Source organism: Catharus ustulatus, chromosome 10, assembly GCF_009819885.2.
Source record: "Catharus ustulatus isolate bCatUst1 chromosome 10, bCatUst1.pri.v2, whole genome shotgun sequence".
NCBI classification, from domain to species: domain Eukaryota; kingdom Metazoa; phylum Chordata; class Aves; order Passeriformes; family Turdidae; genus Catharus; species Catharus ustulatus.
In genome coordinates, this window is record NC_046230.1 from 13,125,797 (window position 1) to 13,151,236 (window position 25,440).

Sequence of the window (25,440 nt, forward strand, 5' to 3'; positions counted from 1 at the left end):
TGGCAGCTGCCCTCTTCCTATGTGCCTCCACCCTCACCCAGAAACCAGCATCCAGCAATGTCAGAGCTGATACACTCGACAAAACCATAACCTCTCTTTGCTGCTTCTTCCCTGGCTTGTTTGGGGTGCTGAGAGGTGGCTTTGAAAGGGCAGCATGTACAGGGCAGAAATATTTCTTCAGGGTATGGGAGGTTGTTCTCTCGTTTGAAGGAAACCAAGACTTCCAACTGATTTTAATTTTATTTTTAATGTTCATGGGAACCAGTCTTACATGCCTGACTGAATTCAGAGTTTGGATTTTTGGCAGGTTTTTATTTGAGCCCAGCTTGGCTGTTTTTCAAAATGTCCAGATTGCTCACATTAAATCTGAATAAGCACTACCCACTAGTTTAATCAGAGTCATCTGGTATACCTCTAATTAGTGTTAGTTAAAGTTGAAATTCTTAATAACACAAAATGCAGCATTTTTGGGATGCATTTTGCAAACTCCTAATTGTAAAAATTGTAGGAGAAAAAATATGTTTTGCAATATTATTTAAAAATTGGAATACATGAATTATGATGACAATAACAAAATGGTAACAAAATAAGGCTAAGTTCCCAAAAAATACCATCTTTATCCATTTAGGCATGCATACACATATACAGTGTTTTTTGATACAAATGCGTTTATGAACTTTAGTTGTTGTTCCTGCTAATACAATAATTGACTGTAACTGTATATTGTGCACAAATCAGTAAAACATGCACACATCTGGGAGTATTTCAGCAATTAAATAAGCATGTGACACTGTGGGTTTAGATATAAATTGTTTCCTGGTCTTAACCCATTGCAATAAATGATATGTAAACAAAGTGTTATAGAAGTATCTTTCTGTTTGAGTTCAGTGGATGTTTTGCCTGAGCCAGGAACACACCATTACTGTGTTACTGTAGGTTGTCAAAAATGAAGCTTGAAAATTATTATACTTGTGCAGTTATTGGCTCCTAAAGGATCAAGACCCCCTACAAATCTAATTTTTTTGTATTATGATCTATACCTATGTGGTGCTTATTTATGTGGAGTTCTTCCCTGGATTCTTGCCTTTGAAGATGTTTTAACTTTTATTATGTCAAGACATAGACCAATTAAAACAGCAAGCCCTGCTGTTAGATTGTTTTATTAAAGTGTTCCCCAAATCAGTAATGCTAGATTTGACTTTGATTTTTCAGGTGCCTCTTCTAAATCCTAGAGAACTTGTGAACCACACTCTAATATTTTGTAGATGAGCTATTGTTTTTACATTTGAAATGTAACAATAGTGCAAAAAACATCTGTTTTCTCAGATTTATGTCTTCAGATGTTCTTGTTTCTCAATCATGCTTCAATTGATACTCTGGACATAGAAATATAAATTATCTTCTTTTTTTTTTTTTTTTTGGACACATTTCAGCTTCACTGTTCAAAGATTCAATGGATTGTGATTGCAGAGTTGTGGTTGCTTTTTTTTTGTGTGTGTGTGTTTTTTTTTTTCCAAGGGCATCTGTTCTTAGCCACAGCTGAGGATGGGGCCCACTGAGCTGACTGGAAGGATCCACCTAGAATTTGTTGAATTAAGTCCTTGCACCTGGATATAATTGTCATGCTGCTGTGCTGGGGTTTTCTTAAGCTACTGGTAAAACAAATTAGCTCAATTTAAAGTGGCATCCAGTAGGGAAGCAACAACTCACCTCATATAATGTTTTTCAAATAATTATTTTTCTATTGCCAGTTTTGCTTCATGAATATTTTCCTAAAGGCAGGATGAATTGTTAGATTTTTTAAAAAGTAAGTTCAACACGAGAAGCAAAAAAAGCATTCTATTCTTTGTATCTGCTGAGTTACAAGTATTAGAGTGCTATGCAATTATTGATTTGTGTTACTGGCTCTTGGATAAATATATGTGTATAAATAACATATAAATATACATTAAAAGGAAGGCAACAGCAGATAAAATGCATTTAAAAATGCAGTATCACAACACCACCTTTACTCTTCCAAAACCTCCAAAGCAGTCTCTGCACACACACTTGATGTGCTTTTTGCCAGATTTAGCACTACAATGGTATCACTGCTTCTACATTTGGGAAAGATTCATGCAAGTTTGTTTTTTTGTTGAACAGTAGACAAAGGTAGCCGTTTATGTCTGACATGGGAATTTGTATAAATACCATGGGATCTCATTTCCTTATGTATTTTAGAGCTGTTTGAACTTGGCAACAAAATTCACAAGCTTCCTGGAAGGTCCACAAAGGTTCATCGCCTCAGTTGGACTTGCAGTGGCAGGACTTCACATGAATCCCTGGAATGTGTGCATCTGTGTTAGCTGCAGCTTTTCATAATATTCCCCAAATGTAGACTCTGGGGGAAAACAATGAAAAATCACCTCGGCAGCTGAACATTTCAGGAAGACTTCTGAAGTGGAAGAAATAATACTTTTACTGGTGCTCCAAATATTGCTGTTATTTTATTGGTAGGAGATGTGCTAATTTGGAGAAGAGAGGGGTATGTTCAGTAAGCATGGAGGGTGCTTTTGGATGTGCCTCTGGAATAGCCCCAGCTTCAGCTGTGACCAAAAATGATGCTCTTTTGACCTGGTCATGCCACTGTGGATACCAATTTAAATTGCTAAGATGCTTCTCAGTTGGCTGAAAAGTAACATGGACTGAAGCTACTTTTTGTTTTTTAAATTTTAAAGTAAATTTAAGAATATAAAAGGAGTCTTGGTCATCCTCTTGGAAGAAATATACACAGTATTGTAAACCATTCTCTAAGCTACATTCTTTTAATATGGGTAGGCTCAAATGCACCAGGAGTGTGAATTAGGAAAGCAGCTCTTTTCTAAAGGATGGCACAATGTCCAGAGATTAAAAGTTAAATGTAGAAGCTGCTGCCAGTCCTTCAGCTGTTCTGTGAATCTAAAATTTTGGAGAATGTCTGTGCACAGTGGCAAGCAGGGACATCTCTGTGGCTCTCGAGCAGTTTAACTCAGGCAAGCATCACCTTAAGGTGATCTCCGTGTCACCAGTTCTGGTACCTGCAGAGCTGCGGAGTGGCCCTGAGGCCAGGGGGAAGTGCTAAATGCAGACTGTCCTGCATGAAAGGCAAACAGCTGCAAACAGCAGCTGATTCCAAACTCAAGGCAGTTTGAGGCTGTAGCACAGTTAGTTACTTTAAAATTGCCTCTTTTATTAAAAAATAATTTGTTTTTTAACTGCCGAGTCAGATTCCTGCTTGCAGTGCAGCCTGTTTTGTGCAGTCCAGCAGTGTAACAGGCACTGGATTGGCCATCAGTGCTCCAGCTGAAGGCTCTGCTCAGACCTGGGGTGCAGAAAATTCACAGAGCAAAAGGGGCCAGCACATGAAATAACACTGAGCTTTACCTCTCTTCTGTGGAAGAGCGGGTCCTGGGAGAGAGCTGCCCTACCTAACGCGTTCTGCTGGGGCACACCCAGAGCAAAGTTTTTCTTCCAACTGACACAGCCCAGAATCAATGCATACGAGCAGGCAAGCAAGTTTCTTTCATATAATATTCCTTTTTATAGGTTCATTTTTCATGAGCTTCAGGGGAAAGAAAAAAACCTCCAGTCTTCCCTCAGCAAAGGAGTTGTAGCAGCTGTGGCTGGTGTAAGGGCTGCCTCGAATCCTTTCTGTGCTCCCTCTCCTGTCCTGGCTTCCAAGGAGGAGGAAGTAGGAAAAATCAGTAACAAACTGAGTTTAGTATTTTTTCTTTCCCTTGTGTGATGATAATCCTAGGACTACACTTAGAGAGAAACTTCCAGTGGGAAATTAAGCTAAACTGAAAAGCATAACAAAACCCAAATGATTGAGACTGCAAGAATTCCTCCAGTGTTTTGTTCTTTAATGCTTATTAATAGAGACAATACCAAACCCTTTTTGTTATAGCATGGATTTTTGTTTAGCAAACTCCATGTCACATCTTCTAATTTAATTATTGAACTCACAATGTGGATAAATGTACAGACATGACTAATAGCATTCTCCTATAATTTCATTACAGAGTAATAGACACAGTTTGTTAAAACTGATTTTTTTCTTCTGTTACAGAATGTTTGTAATATAAATGAACTCTCACATCCTGCCTTCTTTTTCTCTTTACCCACTTATTTCTTTTTAGATTGGATTAATCAAAAAATGTGAGTGATGGGTGCTACTGATTTGGGTCATCTGCATGCAATTCAAAAGAAAAAGGTGTTTTGTTTTTATTTATTTTTTTTTAATTGCCTGTCAAGTAATTGGGAGAGGTGCAGAAAAAAGTGAATTTATGCATAAAACAGAAAACTTCAGGTGGAAGAACTACCTCTTTTATCATTGTAGAAAGAATCCATCTTCAATAATTAACAGTCAGACTATCCCCACACTGTTTCCTCATGACATCTGAGACTGCTGCACTTCTTGAACCAATGGCTGCTACACAGCAACCAGCATCAATCCTGAATGAAAAAATTGTCCCAACTGCTGGTGAATGGCACTCAGTGGGTTTCCCATTGAACTATGCTGCGAAACAATGATGCACATTGGTAAATCACCGTGTGTGCCTTTCAGTTCTTATGCATATCCCATACTGGACAGCTTCCATTCACTCTGGCACCCACTGCAAACAAATGTAAGTATGCATCAGAGATGAAAGTGAAAATGCATATGTTAAATCCCAAATGGAAGCAGAAGAGTGTAATATATACATAGTTGCTTAGCAACAAACATGTTTTGGCCACAGGAATGGTGACATCAGTCAGAGGAGCGAGAGGGAAGCTGCTCTGCCCTCCTTGTCTCTCTCCCTAGAAGCTTCAGAAAGGTCTTTTCTTATTTCTTTCAGAGCAGAAGAGTGAGGGCTATTGTAGACGTTTGTTTATGCTATTAATGCCACAGGCTGCAGGACAATTGGACTGGGAGCAGGGAAATCTGTTTTCCCTCTGGATGTCTGCTGCCATGGCGCAGGCCCTCCCGTGCAGGCAGGTGCTTCCATCCTCGCTGCACGCCTCGTGCAGAGCCCCTCTCGACCAAAACAGAGGAGAAACGAGATCTGAAAATACAAACTGCCGCAAATAAAAAACATTTTTGGCACCACTCACTCTGCCTTTGACCCTATCATGTCTTTCATGCTCCAGTCATGGTTCTCTATTGTGACCCATTCAAGCTCCCAGAAGTCTTTATTTTACTGATATTTCACATTCATTGGGCTCTGAGTTTTTTCAGGAAAGCAAGAAATACTGATTTCAGGAATCACACACTGTCTATGGCTAATAGACAGGTATTTATTAATTCCTCTCATTTGAATGTCTCTTGTCATTTTTCCCCCTTCCTGCACTGTCCTGCCCTCTGCAATGGGAGGCACGGGAGGCAGCTGCTGAGTCCTGGCTCCAGCAACATGCACCCCTCTGTGCAAGTGGCTCCTCCAGACACAAGTGTAGCTCACACACACAGTGCCTCCTGTTTTCAGCAGCCTGGGTGCTCCACTGGCCCACAGCACCATGCATGTATAGAGAAATTGCTTCTCAGGGTCCAAATCCATCTGCCACTTTGGATTGCTGCAGACACATCTCTGTATACACTATTACTGAGTGTTTCCTTTTAATTCAAGATAATTAATATGTTTGTTGGAAGAACAATATTAATATGTTGTGTGAAAGAACGTATCAGGCATGCACTTCTCTTTGCAAAGAAGGCTTTCTTGACCACATGAGAGATGTGTAGGAATGGAAGGTATACTGAAGAACTCAAGTGGAATTAAGAGATGAAAGCAGGTTTAAAGGACAATTATGGTAAAACAATGTATTTATTTCCATTAATGGATCTTTTAAAGATAGTTTAGTTTGCTCTCATTTTCAGTGAATTCATAGAACGCCTTTTTCACACACTAGCACATATCAAACTGACAAGATATAACCAATAATATGCCACTTACTATCAGGTAAGTTTTGGGACAAATGTGTGTCATTCTGAAAATCTGGCAGAACTTGAGACAAGGTATGGTGGTGCCTCTGACCAGAAAGGCAGATGAGGTCATTCTGGCAGGATGGATCAAAACAACAGGGAAAGACAAAAGACTGGAAAACAGGAAAAAGTGCGTCATTCATTCTTTCTAAAGAGCTAGAATATTTTCTTCTCTTGAAATGCCAAGAAAAAGCACCAGGAAGACATATAGTTGATGTCCTCAGCAAACAGTTGAGGTGAATTCTAGTCTCCATTTTGTGTCTCCATCTTTCTGTGACTTTAGGCTCTCAACCTCAGTGGCAGTCCAGAGTTATCCTACAGCAATTAAGCAAACATGGATCAGAAGTTCACCATAGGTAAAACTGAGCTCCCATATCTAAATTTTGTGAAGTTGGCGGCTTAAGCAATGAACTAAAATTGGTTGCCTGAAGTTGCCCCCAAGAAATTCTCCTACCATGCTTCTGCACTTTCCCCCATATGTAAACTCTTCTTTTTTAATTCGTGAAATGAATGACTGTATAGCTGAAGGATAATTAAACTAGAAGCCAAGATAGATGTTTTAGAGGCCTGTTAGATTGCTGGTATTTTAAATGTGAATAATAAAAATTTTAAATGGTAATTGTTGTCATTGAGTAACACAAGATTTTGCAATTCACATTAATTACTGAACTCTAATTTATTTCCCAATGTGTACATTTTAGTTCATATCTCTGTGACTCTACTCCTTAAAGGTAGGCCAAATCAGTTGTCAAGAGTTGGCTTTCTTAGAACTATAATTTATAATTTTTCTAGTGGGATTATTTTCTTATAGTTAACCACATAGGTGGGCAGGTAGTTTCCTTTTCAAAAAGGTACATCTTCATGTTAAGGAAAGATTATGACTCTATCCATGCTTTTAGTAGTTGTGTTGTGAAGCTCTAATCAGGTGTCTGTAAAACATATTGAAAGTTATGAACAAGTTCACATGTCTAAGAGTAAAGTTCGAGTTTGAAGAGTAATAGTAAGAGAAAAGATGGGATGGAACCATGCATGGTCAGAGTATGAGTCAATTTTCATGAGTCAGTGACACTTACATGTCCCTTAGAGCCATGGGGATATTCTTAGCACTCTATAGTGACATGACTGGGGAGCTTGGCTTTAAGCAAGACTTCTGAGGCTCTTTCACTGTGCACACAGGCCTCATCAAGAATTATTTAATATCTTATAGGAAAAAATTGCAAATACCCCAAACCCTGTTTAACCTCTCTCTTGATAACTCTTGATAAATTCATAAAAAAAGCTAAGAAAACATAGTTTTGATGAAACCTTCCAAAAGATGGGTATTTTCCCAGTTGGAAAAATATATTTGGACATCAGTTATCAATGAGACACTGTTGAAATGGAAATCTGTACCAAGCAGGATCCTGTGCTGTGATCTGTGCTCACTGATTAGTGTCAGTAGTGTCCTGGGTACAAGAACCAATTGTACTCATTACAACCACAAAGAACGTGAGCCTGGGAAAACTGCAGCTATGTTGGAGAGTGGAACTGGAAACCAGATTGGAAAAGTGATTAGAAAAAATGCTATTCACTGCGGAGAGAAAATAAAAGGTACTTACTGTATATACAGTGGAAAAGTTGGCTTCAGAATGGAGGTTAAAATATTTGATTTTAAAGAAAATAATAGGGAAGTTATGAGGGGTTCAACCTGCATTTAAGTCTTCACTGATGCAATGTTGTGAAAAAGAAAAATGCGGTACTGAGAATTTTTTTAATGACTGTAACCTGGAAGAAGGTGTATACATTCTACCTTCCTCAGCATTAGCAAGCTTTGGGCATTACTTTCCAAAAAGGACATGAAGGAAAGGAGAGAATCCTGAGCCAAGTGGCCAGAACCAGAGAAACTGAAAAGATGGGGGCTGTTTATGGCATACAGAAGGGATCTTAAAATTCTTCAAATACCTAAAAAAGGCACTGAAGAGAGGAAAGAAATTAATTAAACATTTTTTCCCCTGAATTGATAAGAAAATATAAACTTAGATTACTCAATGAAAAATTTAGGTTAGGCATTATAAAAGTCATAATTAAAGAACAGGTCAGATGGCATTGGGAAAACGTGCATTTCCACTGCTGAAGGAGTTTACAAAGTGATTAAATAAACAGCTGTCAAAAATAGCACAGGTACAGTTGATTTTTGACCTCTTAAAATCTGTTTCAGCTCTGCTTTCTATTATTTTCTCCAAGTGGATTCTGTCTCTTGGATGTTTGTTGGTAAAGCCAGCAATCAAAATAATAATGTAGAAGCAGAGGCCTGTAAACACAGAGGATCTGGTACGGTTTCCAGTCATGTCATCCAGCCTCTGGTGGGAAGTGCCAAGATATGTGCTTTGGAAGGCTCATAGGGCACATAGCTGCATGTCAGCCTATTTCAATTAGCGTGTTGAAATGGCGGATTACACATCTCTATAAAAATTAAATTGGTCTCATCCCTGAAATTATACAAAGCCCGAGGATCCAACGGAAGAATGAAATCTTGAGCACCTCGATTTCAGGGGCTGTGGAATGTGCTGTGCCACTGTTTCTGTGGCACCCCACTGCCCGTCCTGTCTGAGTGTCTCCTCTCCCGCCGTGTGGGGTCACACAGACAGGGAAGCACGGATGGAGAGCAGTCCCTGACAGATGGCTTTCTGCTTGGAGTCTGCTAGCTGCTGAGATGTCAGAGCCCTGGGAGCCTTAGTTCTGTAGTTTTCTGAAGACGGGCTTGCTCTCTTAAGTGCCTGTATTCAGACTATTTAAGTGTGCAGTTTAGATGGATTTTGAGTGTTTAACTGTACAACTGTCCTCTGCAATATCGGGCTTGTGGCACACTGTAACACACCCTCTATTCACTATCATCCAGTGGCCCAGCTAGGAGCTCAGGTGAGCTGCTGGTTTCCCTTGTGTGCTCAGTCACTTCTCTCTCCTGAGTCTTCTTCCAACCCATCTGTGTCTCATGCCACCAGCCAACACATTTACCTCCCCCAAGCTCTCAGGGGATCTATCACAAGATGATTCCTCAGATTTTCTTATTTCTTCATGCCACTTAAGGGGGCTGTCAGTGTCCCTGAGACTTTTGGTCACCACTGTGGTCCCTCCTACTTGTGCTGTAGGTGGGTGGCAGCCCTGGGCAGAGGCAGAGACTCAGTCCTTTGTGGATCCATTCCCAAGGCAGCTGAGTCTTTCCTGGTGGCCCCCCTGTCCCTGCTGAGGGTGCAGTGGTGGGTGAGTGGGTCATGGCCAGGCTCTGAGAGCCACAGAACTCCATGCTGCTGTCCAGGGGGAGAATGACCTCTGACAGATCTTCCCACCCCATGATGGGTGGTAACTAATCCTGAGGGGAAAGCAAAAGCAGGGAAAAGACTGGGCAAAGTTCACACAGCTTCCCTGGGGAGGGAGCTTAGCCTTCCATGTGTGGATCCATGCTCTGTACATGAATACAGTGACATTTCTATCTCTCTTACATCTCCTCCTAAAACTGCTCCAGGATGTCTTGCTTGTCGGATGTGGGTGGATCTGGCATTGCATTTCTTGTGGACCAAGGCACAGAGTTCTTGGGAAATGGTCTCAGGAGTTGTTATTTCCATAACTCTCATTCTCCAGGGACTGGGGGAAGTGGGGACAGGAAGAATTGTGAGACTAGCTATTATAAAAAGAAAAAAAAAAAAAAAATCAGAAAACTACTGTCTCTGATGCTGCACACTTGAGGTCTAAAAGTACTGTCTTCTAGATGTCTATAAATGTCACTGACGTTACCATGTCACTGAACTTGTTGGCTCAGCTTTAAATTCTTTTCGTGGTGAGAAAGACACTGAAAGGTGGGGGGACATCTCCAACAACTTCCAGCAGCAATCCTTAAGGCTGGCACAGTGGGTCACCCCTCCCTCCACTGACCCTCCCTGTCCCTCTCAGCCCCAGCAGCCAGCACAGGGAATGCACAGTGCACAGTGGTTCTGCTCAACGCCAAAGCGACTGCAGTGTCAGGGAGGGCTGCACACCCCAGAGCTCTTCAGACGCGGTTTTAGGTGACAGGTGGGAATCACAAAAGCTGGATGTGCAGGTTAGGTTCTCTGTGCTTACCCCTGTGCTGGGTTTTGATTGACAGACATGAAATAAAAAGCAAACTTGTTTTAGGAGGCGCTAAGGCAATAGTGGCTGCAGACCTAAGGTTCAGGGGCTTTTCTGGTCTGCAGTTCAGTTTTCAAGAGAGGAGCACTGGTGGGATGGCACCAGATTGAACTGCCCCCCTGCCTGATGTTTTGCTTTTCTTTGCTTCTTTTTCACCAGGAGGAAACATTTGGTGTGGGTGCTTCTGAAAGGAAAGGCTTGGAGGCCCATCTTCCAGCCTCTAACAAAATAATTTGTATGTTTTAAAATTGCCTGATAAATGAAACTTGTGCATTATTTAGGACAACATCGATGTACTTGAAACAAAATTAATTTAAAAATTAACTGTTTTGAAATGAAAATGTTCTTTTTAGATAAGGCCAGAATAAAATACTTTGAAACTTTTCTGCTTGGCTTGGTTTAGGAAGTACAGATGAAATGGACCTTTTCTTCGAGGAGTTTTTTATTTTGAAAAAGCAACTTTTTCTACCTGAAAAGCACTGCTGCCCTCCAGTTAGAAGCCTAACAGCCCTGGTGGTTTGTGGTGGGAATTTTCTGAGGTGCATAAATAACTTGGGTAGTTATGAACACTTTACCCAGAACCAGATTTATCATATTTAATGTCTTAAATACTGGTGGAACAACTCGTATTAAATCCTATGTACTATAATTTTTTCCTGATCAATTCCATATTTATAGCATTAATCATTTCTCTGCAGTTAATTAAGAGAATTGATGGCTCTCAGGCTTCCTTAAGCCGATTCTTTAAATAAATATATCAAACAAGATCTCCATTACCCAAATCAGACTCCGTCACAATAGCTGTACAGGGGCCAAAGAGACAGGAGCACAGATCCGGAGAGCATCCACAGGGACTTGACAAACAAAAAAGTGATATTTCAAGCTTGTGTCTCAGTGGAATGGGGAAATAATAGCAATATAATCAAGGGAGTGTTTGTGTAGCCCTTATGGTTTAAAAACCTTTTGCCTCAGCCGTGCTAATACTCTGAAACAAGGATGCTGATTATATGACCAATTGTTTGGCATGTGTTCCTAAACTGGTTTATAATTACCAAATTAATCTCTCTGAGGTATTAAAAGCCTATTTGCACAATCTTTGTAAAACTAAAAGGGAAGCGAAGCACTTTACCTGTGTTGATACAGAGCCCTGCGAATAGCAACTATTTGTTTTTGTAGCTGTTGTGGCTCTGGGAACAAGTAAATATAAACAGCAGGAAACACAAATACAGAGGCAGTGCAATTGGAGGCTGTCAGGAAGCAGTATGGTGGCTTCAGGAGCTGAATTCGGCTTGAAATAAGCTTTGTCTCAGTATGCGTAAGAGGCTTTGGCACTGTATCAGACCTCTGGGGAAGCCACTCAGCAGGGTGGGGATTACTATAGTTTGTGCTTCCCAATTCACAGCAAACTTGCTTCTCTGTCATAGCCCTGCATTAACTCTCTGTGTCCCACCTCGGCGCTTTTTGTGGGGGTTTGTTTGCTCTCCAGCAAGCCGGCTGACATCTGCTCGGGGAGAGAGCGGAGAGCCCAGCGCTGCTGCCCGAGCGCTGCGAGCGGAGCCGGGGAGGGAGGAGGGATGGAGGGATGGAGGGAGGGAGGGAGGGAGGAAAGGAGGGATGGAGGGATGGAGGGATGGAGGGATGGAGGGAGGGAGGGAGGGAGGAAAGGAGGGATGGAGGGAGGGATGGAGGGAGGGAGGGATGGAGGGATGGAGGGATGGAGGGATGGAGGGATGGAGGGAGGGATGGAGGGAGGAAGGGAGGGAGGGATGGAGGGATGGAGGGAGGGATGGAGGAAGGGAAGGATGGAGGGATGGAGGGCAGGATGGATGGAGGGATGGATGGAGGGAGGGAGGGAGGGAGGAATGGAGGGATGGAGGGATGGAGGGAGGGATGGAGGGAAGCACAAAGACAGCTCGTTCTGCCAGTTCTCTCCGCAGTGCATGTGCTGTAGCTGCTCTGACAATACCATCTAAAATGCAAATGAATTATGCCTGCGTGGAAGAGCTGGCGGTGAGGGCTGTGTAGACCTGCTGCTGGCATAAACTTCCTCCTAATGGGGATTTTTTTTCTCTCTCTCTCTCTGTGAACACATGGACTCCACTCTCTCTTTTAAGGTTTCGCAAGGGTTAACTCTCTCTTAGCTGTGGGAATATTTTTTGTTAGGAGCAACTCGATGGTTATTCCTAACACATGACTATCAAAGAGTCAGATTAGCCGAGGGGGAGGGGAAAGACTCCTGAGTTTGCACTTCCTGTCTCTTAATAAAGCTGAGATTCCAGAAGTATTTAATATCATTGTGGTTTACATAGGAAATTGTCTGAACACTCTTAGTAAGTAACTGAATATATGGCTGCTATATTGAATACCATTTGTCCATGGTCATTTTTCTTTCAGTTATGTTAGATATCTAGAAAATGTTGTAAAGGCAGGATCTTGTTACGGTGCACAGATAAATGAGGAACTATAAAATACAGTTTTAAAAATTTAAATATCTAAAATATATTGAGAAATGTGAGGTGCACCAGTACTAAAGAAACAACAGCAATTGTTTTATATGCACTGCTAAGGCAATAAAATGTGGATTCCTTATGTAGGTCCAAATGTAGCAGCTGGATTTGGCTTTATGAACCATGAAAAATAGTTCCCATCTGGAAGTTGATGTTGAATAAAGATGCAACAGTAAGGCTGCATCTTACATGTAACATTTATACGTTTCCAACTCAATACAGCACTAGTATTGGAGAGGAAAGAGTGAGGGAGAGGGAGATGGGAATATACAAATCAGAAGCCTCTGGCCAGCATTTTAATGGGTATTCTCTAATTTAGGAGCCTCAGGTTTTGGCTGCTGGGTTGTGTTTTTTGATTGTTGTTTGTTTGTTTGTTTTTTCCTGAATAACCTTACCAACAGTCAACAGTGTACAAGTAGAAGAGACTTCTGAATGTCTCCCACCACATTCACTGCTTCAAAGATCATTGTCTTCATCTCCCTGTCACATAAGTAAGACAGTGATAATGTTACTATTCTCTGATTTTCATCCTCCCAAGCCTCCCTAAGGCCTTCCCACCTATCAAATTGGCATTTAAAAGTGCATTCATGGGGCCTGCAAATCAGGAATTCTGTTTCAAAGTGGCTGGCCCCTTGCTCTTTACCTGCACCCTGCCATGAGCAGTGTTTGCAACATGCAAATCCCTCATTTTCATATCCCAAACCCCCAGTCATAAGATGCCCAGGAGATCCTTCTTCCTCTCACACAAAAATATAAAGGTTGAGTTTAGAGACCTTTTTTTACAAAATCTGGTCCCAGACAAAACTCTATTAATTCTTAAAAGATTTTGCCAGATTCGTGATGTCCCTAAGTTTTTTAAAATTCAAATTGCATACAAGCATAGTCCATGCTAAAACCTTACACTGTAAATTAGGTTGTAAATTCTTATTAATAACATAAGGCAACAAAAAGTCAATAAAGGAATGAAGTTGGAACATTTTATTGGCTCTTTTTTGCTTCCTTGAGCAAGAATTATTTCTAATGCAAGATGAAGTGTTAGGAGACGTGATGATCCCCTTTTTGCCTAGAAGATGTTGTGAGGTTTCTTTAACTGCAAGACTTTCATGGTGGCCCCAGTGCTGCAGTGCATCTGGCTGAAAAGATTTCCTGTATTTTTCTGAAAGGGTGCTGTTATTGTTCCTGCTGCTCTGGTTGTTTCCATGAGCCTTTAAAATGAAACCAGGTCCCACACCAATTTGTGAGGCAGACATTTTAAATGTTGGGAAAGCTTTAAAAACAAAGTTGGATTTTGCAGGTATTCATTGTCATCAGACCATGGGAATCTTGAAATACCCTTAATCCACATTTACCTTTCATTTGAAATAACAACACCCCCCGATGCTTGCAAGCTGTATTCCTTTAACATAGGAAATAAGAACCACATATGTTTAATATACTGACATGTGCAACACTCACTTGGTACATGTGGCCCACTGATGTGATCATAGGCTTTCCTCAAGTTGGCTCTTCAAATCAGAAGGTAGTGTCACCTTTTCACCTCTTGATATCCTGAGATCCCACACCTATACTGCACCCTCCTGCTTATCCCAATCCCCTGCTTGGTGTAGCACTAGAGCACTGGTATTGGAGAGGAGAGAGAGAAAGAGGGAGGAGGTGATGGGAATATGTCAGAAGCCCCACAGCAACATTTTTATGTGTATTCTCTAACTTGGGAGTCTCGGGATTTGATTGCTTGTTTCGCTTTTGTTTTCATTTTTTTTCTTTTTGTAGGATAACCCTACTACCAACAGTCAGCACTGTACAAGTAAAAGGCCTTTGAATGTCTTCCACCACATGCCTTCCTCCAAAGCCCATTGTCTTCATCTCCCTGGCAGTTAAATAAGAAAGTCATGTCCCTGTTTTGTGATATTAAACCCCTCAAACATCCCTACAGCCTCTCCACCCATCGAGTCCCTTGCTGGGGAAGGTTCTGGGGGTTTGTCCCAGGAAGGTGTGTGGTTGTGCAGGCACAAGGCAGGCCACAACCCCTTGGACAGAAATTGTGCCGCAGCCTGAATGTCTGCCACAACCCTTTTTGGAGAAGTTTTTGAAGCTGAACTGAATGTGTTTGATTCTAGCAGTCTATTTTCCATGCAGGGATCTTGGAGTTTCTGGCAGATACTCCTCAGGCTGGAATCCAGACAGCTTGTCTGAGCACAGAGAAAACACACTCCTTCACTCCTCAAAATATTAGGAAAAGGCAATGTATTTTCTGCTCCTTGGATAAAAGCATCCCTAATGGTGAGTGTGGTCTGAAAATAGCATGATAGCCCTGCTTCAAAGGAGAGTCCCACTTGCAGGTTTAATGAAGAGCAACCCAGCCCCTGAAGGGAAGGGGTCAGGGGCTGTGTCTGCCACCCAGAGCATGAGGGTGGCACTGGGCTGGGGCGGGTGGGCAGCACAGGCAAAGGGCAGAGCCAAGGCAGCTTTGGGACTGCAGAGTGGGAACAGGGAGGTCAGAGGAGCCAGCGAGGCTTGAGGAGGAAGGAGAGACCAAACAGCCTAACCAACATCCTCCCTCACTGCATTCCCTCCATGGTGGGGCTATCCCAGCTCTGCACTGCAGCCCCTGCACGCCTCTGTGCACCTTGGGCTGGCAGGATGAGGGCAGCCAGACTGCAGGATGGAGGGGACATTGCTGCTCTCTCTCTGCCAGCCAGTGACCTGCAAGTCTTCAGCTTCCCTTGGCCTGGCGGGAAGAGGACGAGCACGGGGCTGCATCCACAGAATGGGCTTTTCAGGGTCAAGGATCCAGTTCCTTTTTCCTCTGTCCAAAGCAGAGCAGAGGATAACCATTACCTACTTTGTCTATGCCTTGAGCATGCTCTGGATTCAGTACAAAGGCCAGAAACACTCATTAACTTCCCTGTCCAGCGTCCATGAAAAAATCCCCAACACCTGGAGTAAGCCTATAATGTTGGCTATGACATATGGAGAGGTAGCTGCCTCTCTCCACTGTATATATACATTTATTGTTCAAGTTAGTTTTGTAGTTAAAATGGCATTAAAGAAATTAAATATCTAGGCTTTCAAGTCCCAGACCCATTTTTATCCTAAACTTGCAGGGAAAAAAAAAGAAAAATAATTTTGCATGGAGAAGATTTCTACTCCCATTTGCAGAATTTCCAGCCTTTTCATTGTTTAATTCACGTGTATGCAAATGTAGGGATTGTGCAAGCCTTGGCAAGGCATGCTTTGGAAGTTGCATCCACTGCTGAACAATTTAAGCAGCTAGGTTTCATGGAATTTGGCAATCCCTTCCAAAAGTGCTGAATCTAGGCCAGGATTTAGGATAGACTTGCATGGTGCTATTAGAAAGCATAGGTTGTGTGCAGTTAGCCTGGGAGCTGGAGAGCAGAGCTACAGTCCTGCTTCTGTCCAGTGGCTTTAATAAAGAATCCCATTTATATTCATTACCGCAACCAAGTCCTGTCTCTAATCTATCGCAAGGGACACTACAGATATATTATTTCTTTGTAGTCTCAAAATGCTCAGATGGTTTTTAACCTTATTAAATCTAAACCCCCTAAATGTGCTTCTGAAGCAAAAGTTTTAGCAATAAGCCTTCCAAAAAGTGCAAGATTTACAAAGCAGATTTATGGCTGTGTGGTGAGTTAAGTAACGTTTCTCTCAGCATATCATTTGCCAAAATTAGGGGAAATTCCCAACTTCAACTGAACAGGGAGCATTAGGAATGTGTATTGTGCTGGTAGATCAGGTTGATAGTGCTCTAAGAAGCAAGGCAACAAAGTGTTAATCTACCTAGATGATGCTCTGATGGTTGTTGCATTTCAGGAAATAATAAAACTTTGTTTGAATTACAGAATGCTTCAAAGTCGTCAGGATTTCACATTTACTTATGAGAATAAAATTGGTCATAACCTCCCAGAGTCTCTATCTCTGTTTTTTAATAGAACCGGGAAAACAATACTTTTAAAAGGTCAAACCACTCTCACATGTGCTGTAGCTCCATGCAATCCTGTGCTTGTTTCTAAGTGTGCAGGTTCTGTCTTGGTGTTTACAAGCAAAGGATCAGCCAGGGTGTTTCAGAGCCACTGTGGAACATGGTGCAACATCATGGCAGTTTACCTCACATGAAAAAAAGGCACACAGGTGCAGAAGCTATAGGTATTGATGAGTCTGAAACTAAAAGACAGATCCTCCTAGTCACCTTAGAGTTTTTTTTTTTCTGGTCAGAAATGATGTAAATGATCATTAGCTGAATGAGAACACTCAGTGTTACTAAAATAATATGCTATCAGGTTTTTGCTATATTGTGTAATAACCAAGCAGACTTTTGGCTACAGAAAGAGGAAATAGTGCATAGACTGAGCTTTGATTTCAGCATTTGGTAAACAGTATGATAATGCAGATGTTTGTTCATTATTCATCTACATTTTGGGGCCACATGTTTTCAGTCAAGATTTGGAGACTTATTTTCTGAGTTAACTGTATTCTTTAAATTATGATTTTAGACAGAGCCAGTTGTAAACTAAGGAGAATTGCCTAAGACCACCTCTACACTCACAGTGGTTAATTTTATTGTATCAGTAAAAGCAAAATTCTATGAGAGTATAGAATTAAAAGCCAGTCAATGGAGGAAAATAAATGGCCTTACAAACACCAGGGTCAGCATCTTAGAGGCAGGAATTTCCCTTTCTGTATTCTAGGCAAAAGGAGTTCTAGAGTGGAGCCTTCTCCCAGCACCTGGCAATTTGGCTAAATATGCAAGCTGAAAAATGAGCAAATCTACACTGTAAAGTCCTGTAGCCAGATGCAACAGGAAAGCAAATTTGTCTGTCTCTAGGCAGAGTGGTATAAAATTCATTTGAGGGATTGAGGCATATCTTTTCCCTACACAGACAAAGCAAAAGTTGGAAGAGTGTTTACTCCATCTGCCTGTTTTGGACAGTGGTGTTCAAGGTGACCAGGAAGCACTTCAAAATGACATACAAGTTTTCCTCTGAAGGAATTTCTGTTTAAATGCATTAAGTTCCTAAATTGGTGGATACTGATTTTATATCAAGGAATGTGTCCTCTAACAATGTAATGCTACTGACAACAAGTTGGTCTCATCAGTATCTTCCATACACCAATCACTGACAATTCCAGGGAGAAGGGATTTCCATGAGCAACAGTGATTTATAATATGAATCCATTCAAAGTACATTATTTCTGTAGTTTTTATATTAAGTGGAAATGTGTTAAATGCATTATGAACCAATTGTTCAAATGGATTTATAATATGCATTTATATAAATGTGAAGTGTTCCCAAAAATTAATTTACAGAAAGCTTGGGGTTAGGTCTGTATTTATTTGAGGTTCTTTTATGTATTTTTAAAGTACTAGGAGTTAAAATATCCACTTTGGAAATTGTATTCTTGGGCTATAAGCTTTTAACTTGGAAGTAGATCCATCTGGAGTGAAGTCTGTATCACTTGAGAGAGAATCTTGTTCTAAATATGTATTGCCTTCAAAGCAATAAATATCCTTGAAGTTTGGTTTGTTGATAACTTCTCAAACACTTTGAAGAAAGAAGTCTTGGGATGCATTTGCAAACCTGGCACTTGGCAAAAAAAGAATTGAGAAGGTACAAAATATTGTAGTGTCAGGTTCTTGGTTTCGTTTCAGGTGATATCCAAAATGCACGAGGGGTAAAACTACAGACTGCCGGCGCGATTAACCAGTGGAAGCCAAGGACTTGCAGAAAATCCACGGATGTATCTGGCTGCCTTCAAGCACAAGTAACCCCCGGGGGGAAAGGCAAGGTGCATGTCTCTACTGGCCACCCCAGAGACAGCTTTAAGCTGGTCCCAGGTCCCCTCTGTTGGGGACTGTGGTTCCCAGGAGAAGGCTGGTTGCACCTCAGGCAGGAAACCCCCAAAGGAACAGGCTTTGCTTTGGGGATTCCCTGCTGTGGGAGCCCTTCAAACACCAATACCTGTCTTCTTTCCTATATGGAAACTTAGGAAGGGGTTGAAATATATCTGAGGGAATTCTGCCAGATATTCATGTATCTACATTTTCTCCTCACTCAAGGGGAGCAGTGGTAACCAATGTACTAAAAGTCTTCAAATGCTGACAAATACAATTTAGCTTTGAAGGCTGCCAGCAATTCTATGGTAGTAAATCCCATTTGCAATCAAAGGGTGAGTCATTAGCCTTGACATTTGAGAAATGGAGATTACTATGAATTTATGAAAAAGGTTCCCTAAAATGTTTCCTTAGCAACTGCTGCTGAGGAGCCTGGGGCATCTCTCAGGTCCCCAGGCTCAGGAAAGCCAACAGCAGTGGAGCAGATGGTTTCCTATCCACCTGCTCTATGTAGTGCTAAGGATTCACTATCCCTGTCTGCTCAAGTCTTGTCTAAGTGAGGAAAAAATGATGTTTTCTTATGTTCAGTTACCTTTACTGAGCTGACTTTATGCTGCTGAAACTATTACAATGGGCATAGCTTATTACACAACTCAGGGGCTTGAACTGTATCTCACACAGCACTATGAGCAGCTTGGCCAGCCCCAAATGAAGTGATATGACAGCTTGTTACCACCATAAAAAGCATACTATTTTATTTTAAAAGAGTTTTGTTAAAAAAAAAATAGAGAAAGCAATTAGCTCTGTTTCTGAAGTGCTCTTAAGTCCTCTGCTCAATCTTTTTCTTATAGCCACAAATTTTTCTTCTAGGTCAAGAAGACAGAGAAATGAAGACCTTCCATCTATAGGGAAACAACAGAATATTTCTGGACCTGCTGTAAAATCACAACCATCGACAATATTATGTATTTTGTAACTTAGACGGTTAATTTAATGTCAACACAATTAGTTTGGTTAAACCAGAGAAAAGTACTTTTTTCTTACTTAAGATCCTTCGCTGGCTGTCACATGAAAAAAAAGGTGAGAGACTTCAAGGTGAGCAGTGGGAAGGTAGGAATGAGGGAGAAGGGAACAAGGGCATGTGGAGAGACCTGGTGCTCCTTGGAAAGGAAAAGGGGATATTGGTTGGAGGTAGAAGGCAGTGGGGTTATACAGAAAAAGGAATCTCTCAAGTGTACTACAGCAACATCTGTGCCTTGCCTCAGTCAGGTAGGCTCTGAAACTGGAGATAAATCCCAAGAGAAGCTGGATGATTGCAAAGCCATGGAGGAATATCCTTACAGCATCTGCATAGACCAGTGCAGAAAGCTTCTTCTGGACCTAGGGAACAGGTCTTAGTGAAAAAACCTGCTGCACCTGACTAGCACATACTGTATTTTTTTAAAAAAATCAAATTAATTCCTTTAGTGAATTAAATTCTAATTTTCTGTTTCCAGTAGTCAATATTCTGTTTGCATGGCTTCCTATGGTGGTAAAATCTCATGAGTTCCATGTATATGGGATTTTGTTTTCTTCAGGGTTTTTCAGATCTAAGTGAGACCAGTAAAAAGCCTAACAGCCTCTAAGGAAAAGATGCTACTTCTGGTGAAACCCACAATGCAAATATGAGCACAATTCTTAGCAATTCTACTGCAGAATATTTTCAGGGGAGTGGTTGTGACATTCTTACAAAAAAATGAAGAATATTAATTTTTTCCAATGGAAATAAATCCTTTCTTTTCTCCTCTGTGAAACAAGACACTCCCCATATTTCTACTGCTCCTGTGCTGTACATGCACTGAGAATGGCCTGTCATTCTGCAAACTCTCATGTATTTTACAGAGTCAACATTGCTATTCATCTCATGCAACTGCAGCCAATCTTGGCTGCCAGGTGAAACACGATGTTGAAACAGAGAAACCATCTCAAAGAAATACAAGCTCTCAAGCGGTGAATGGCTCTGTGGATGAAAAAAGGCATTTGGAATTACACCTAGAAGTGTAATTCTGGAAGCAGAGAGCGGCCAAGTCCCTGGAGCAGGGACGGAAGGAGGAGCAGTGGCGGGGCCGGCGGTCCCACCCTCGCCTGCCGAGGCTCTTGCAGGTCGGCTCTGAGCACATCGGATATGATTGGGAGCAGCTGCAAGCTGAGCCCAGTGCAGCGCTCCCAATACATTCCAGATGATGAATATGATGCAGACTTACTGGAAGAAAAATATATTTCTGAAGAGAAAAACAATTACTTCTCAAAGCAAGACAATGAAGCTGAACCGACGCTACAACGGACATAAAATAGAACAGAACTTTTGGGCAATGGCTTTAGCTTCTAATAAATCACCCACCTGGAGATCCTTTTGCAGAGTGCGTTTGGATGTATCAGACCCCAAATATTTTCAGAGGTATATGAAGTTGAAAAATTATACATTTCAACCTTGATTTCTTCTCAAAGGGACAGATACTTTGTTGTGTCATAGACTCCTATTTTCATGTTAGCAGAAAGGTGCCTTTGCCACTTCAAACAACACGTGGGCTCATGGAAGTTATGTAAAAAAGGCTTGGAAACGCCACTTGATACAGTGGGTTTCACTGGCTGAGCCTTCAGAGGGGACTTGAACGAAATTTGCAAAAACATGTCAAAAGTTAAGTGGCGAAAATCAGCTTAAATGCCTAATTTTAATTTTGTTTGTGCTCTTTGTTGTTTCATTGTGGAGGGAGGGAAGAAGCTGTCTTTTTACTCCCTGTCCTTTCATTTTGTTTGGGAGAAAATGGATGTTGGTGAAAAGAAGAGAGCTCTGGCAGGGACTGGAAAGAGGTTGTTTATTCTGTTTTGTTTTCTTTAGAAAGGGGCAACTCTTCTAAAACTGGTGATGATCCAGTTAAAGGGGGACTCCGGGTGGGGAAGAGAAAAGAAAACTAATAATCAGCCTCTAAATGACAAGTTTTCTCTTGAACAAAAGAGCAACAGGAGGCAGTGCAGGCAGGGGGTCAGTGCCCAGGGGTAACGTGACCAAAACAATGGCTGGAGAATGTGTGTAGCTTTTGCCACTCCAGAAGCTGCTGCCCCAGTGCCTTCACCGAGGGACTGCAAGGATCAAACCTGATCCAATGCTGGGCAAGTGTGGTGCCACTTCTGGAGTCCTCCCAAGGGAAGGCAATGGCTGACTGTGGGTAACACGAGCAAGAGCTGAAGAATTGTGAGAGTTCCCCCAGTTCTGAATGACAGGTGTGATTGAACAGCCCCAGCCAATAGGGCAGAGCCCACACCAGACACGGGGCTAAAGGTGGGGTTTAAAGTGACTTCAGTCAAAGATGGAGACTGCTTGGCAGTGTCTGTGATTCTCTTGCACTTGGTTAATTGCCTGCTGGGGAAAGCCAGTGGTGCTGGATAAACTGAAGCGAGATGGTTTTAAACTATTATGAGCATTCACGCAAAAGTTCATTCTGGTTTAGACTAAATTGGTTTTAATTTCAATTCATGTAACTTCTGTGTAGACGAGGCCTATGGCTTGCCATTTTGCAGAAATGGTGAATTTATAGCATATGTGCTCCAAATGGACTATCATGCAAATTCTCCTGGTATTTGCTCCAAGTCCAGTTCCAGCTGTCGGTGGAGATGGAGGAGCAGAATAGACCACTCACACAGCCTCCCATGTAATGCAGATTGGATCTATTGTCAGTCAGATGGACTGGTGGTGTGGGAGCAGTGTGAAGCCAGTTCTTTCACTACATGGTGTGTAAAGCAATGAGGCAGACAAAAGCTGGATTTAAATTAGGGAATATTTCTGCCAAATTTCCTTCTCTGAAGCAGAAAAATAAAACACTTAATGTGTCTGGCAATGTTTATTCTGTGCAGTGTTTTAACCGATCATAAAAGAAAAGCTACGTGTGAACATCATCTAGCAGCTTCATCATATTCTGAGGAGATGAGAGAGCATGATTCCACCATGGTCTGAAAAAGTATTAGACTGAGAAAGCAGAAACAATTTGGCAAGAAAACAAGATGGCAAGAGAAAAAGAACAAAAATAGGTTCTTTTCAATTAGATAGGAATTACCAGTTATAATCACAGCAAAATCATATCTGCCACAAAGGTTCCATTTTGAAAGTCCTTGATGTCCTCAGTGTCCTGCTCAATGGCCAGAGGCTTCCCACTTTGCCTTCTTGCTGCTTATTCAAAGAAAGGCAAGATCTGAATGGTTGGAGAAGATATGTAACTGCATGCACATGAAAATGAAAGAATTCCTTGCCTGTGTGGTATCTGTGCTGAGAAGGAGGCAGCAACTCTCATTACGTGCATATTGGCCCTTTGAAGATTTGGCCCTGAATTCTACTGGTGAAGTATTTTCCATGACTTTTCCACTGTATCTTCTTAGAGATTTGTGCTCCAATCATCCAATACCTTGTCAGAAATTGAAGACAGTGTTAAAAACAATCCAAAGAAATAATACTAGTCCATTTTTAATTCCAAATGATCGAAAGAACAAGTATCAGCTAATGTGAATGAAAACATAGTTGTGTAATCTAAGCAAGAAGAATGTCAAGAATAACAACTTTGTAACTGGATTTGGAAAAATAAACAATTCTTTCCTTTTTTGCATAATAAATATGGCGTGGGTAGCAAAAATAACATTTTATGAATGCAGTAACGTGTTTTTTTTTCTAGTGGTTCAAAACAGCATTTGCTTTTTGAAATTAAATGGAATTTGATTGAGGTTTGTCCTTTCAGAGCCTTGTCTGGTACAAGGTAGTGCATTGACTGCCCTATTGATATTGTAATTTTTCTATTATACATAGAAATTCTCATATTGCAAGTTACTGGGGCCCTTGATATTTCACAAATTTGGGATCATTAAGAATGTTTTCCATGTCAGAGCTATACTAATTGTGACTGTGTTGATGACATCCTACCATTCTACTTAAATTGAAAATTGCTGCTTACTAAAGAAGTTGGACCCTGAGCTTAAGTCCTTGGTGACTGATTTGATTAGTCCATTTGAGTGAGAATAGGGCAACACAGGGGCTATGTTAATGGAACTTAAACAATAGGCCATCACTAATCAGAGACCTCAAGGTTGAAGTGAGGTTAATTGTTATGCGGGTGGTATTTGAAAAGAAGTGTTGACTGGTGTAATGCACTATGGGACTGTAGCATTTGAACATGCAGCCCTAAGGCCAGAGGTTTTGTTTAGTTTCCCAATGAAATTTAAAGCTACATTATGTACATCTCTAAACAACAGCCTATATGCTACTGCCTTTTGATACATCACAAGAGCAACAGCTAATTGATAACAGAAATGAGCCCCCAGACACAAAATTCAGATCCAAATCTGGTACTGGATTTTAATCCCTTTCTAAACTTGGTGAGGTGGGAATTGATTGAGTTTTGATTAAGCCCTTCATGAAATACACATACAAGATTCAAATGGCTGCCTGCCCCTAAAAGTTTAGAATATTCTAAATTCAGTTTCAGTTTAGTCCTAGAGTGCACATTTGGTGGAAACATATGAGCTGACAACTACAATGTCAATGCAAAAACATTTTGGCATAATTGGGAAGAACTGTTATTGGTATTGCTGTGCAGACAGGGATTTGTATCTCAACATGAGTGCCACGAGTTCTAGCTAGATTTCTAAAGAAATACAACTTGTATGAAAATATTGGTATTTCATCCTTCTAGAAACTGTGAACCTGTCGAGATGAAGTCTCAAACTTTGTGGAAATAACCTTAAAGGGCACAGAGATTCTTAGTGATCCCACTGAAAGGGAGGCTGCAGACTTGGCAGACATTACATGCACTATAGACATTAAATTAGCCTGCAATTCACTGCAATAGAAACAGATCTTGTAAACTGGATTGGTACGTGCTTAGGCTCCTCACAACTCCATTTCATGTGGTTCACAGGACTTATTTTTAATTAAATAGAGTTTGGACCTCTGGCTCGAATGCCTCCACTGCACATGTGATGTAAAATTTTCTGTAAGGAATGTATTAGCTGTGCACTGGAAGACTGGCTGATGGTGCAGCCCTCCTGGTTGTGACTCAAGTACCACTTTGGTGCTGGCATATGGCTTTAGGCTTAGTTTTCTCCAAAAGAATCTGGTTTGCAACCACAAACTAGTGGATGAAGCTGCTCTTGTGTGAATGCTTTCAAGGAAGTGAATGAGATGAGAAAGAAAATCAACCAAATTGGGGCAGGGTGCAGTGAGGGAAGGGGAACAACTCCAAAATAATTCAGAAATAAATGCAACTATTGTTTCTTACAAAATGTGGAAAATAATGACAAAGACAAAGGGTCAAGAGATGGTACAGATGGGAACAAGATACTTCTTCCTTCTTTTGCTGTAAATTTTTTTTCAGAATGCAATTTTTTTTAGGAAAACAAATCTTCCGTTTTTGTGCATATAAAATGGCACTGGAGGAGGGGCAGGGAGAGTGTGCCAGCACAAATAAAAATCTAGTATGAGCATGGGAAATGTAAGGACATTTTAACACAATCACATAAGGAATTTACAAGGTCCTAAGTCATGAATAAGTGCCTTATTCACAGGAAGCCAATATTTTGGTGTATTCCCATGGCAGAAACAAAATGATGGGCAAGAAATGGACAGACACATAATACACACTCCAGTTGTCCTTTGCAGTCAGTGCCTTTCCCTAAAAAGAATCCTTTCTCTATTTTCATTTCTTCTATCTAAATAATCACTCCTCCCAAGCATACCCAACATTAGCAAAGTCTTTCCAATGTGATCAACACTGGGTGCTGTAGACAGAGCAGCTGGGGGCCTTACAAAAACCACTGATTCAAAGTATTTTAGCATAGTATCCCACACACCAAATAACTACTTAAATGAAAGTTTAATTGCAGCCCCTAGGGAAGGATGGAGGAAGGGTCAAACTGTTAGACACATGTGCTTTGTTCTTTGT

The 25,440-nt window shown here is 41.2% G+C and overlaps 1 long non-coding RNA gene across 1 annotated transcript in view; it reads left to right on the forward strand.

The window, feature by feature from the left end:
• The window catches only part of LOC117001066, a 64,880-nt gene extending 41,738 nt beyond the window's left edge, over positions 1-23,142 (forward strand). Inside the window, exons 2-3 of the long non-coding RNA XR_004418907.1 lie at positions 18,296-18,432; positions 19,349-23,142. This is a non-coding gene — a long non-coding RNA (uncharacterized LOC117001066). The remainder of the gene's footprint in view (positions 1-18,295; positions 18,433-19,348) is intronic.
• The last annotated feature ends 2,298 nt before the right edge of the window (positions 23,143-25,440 follow it).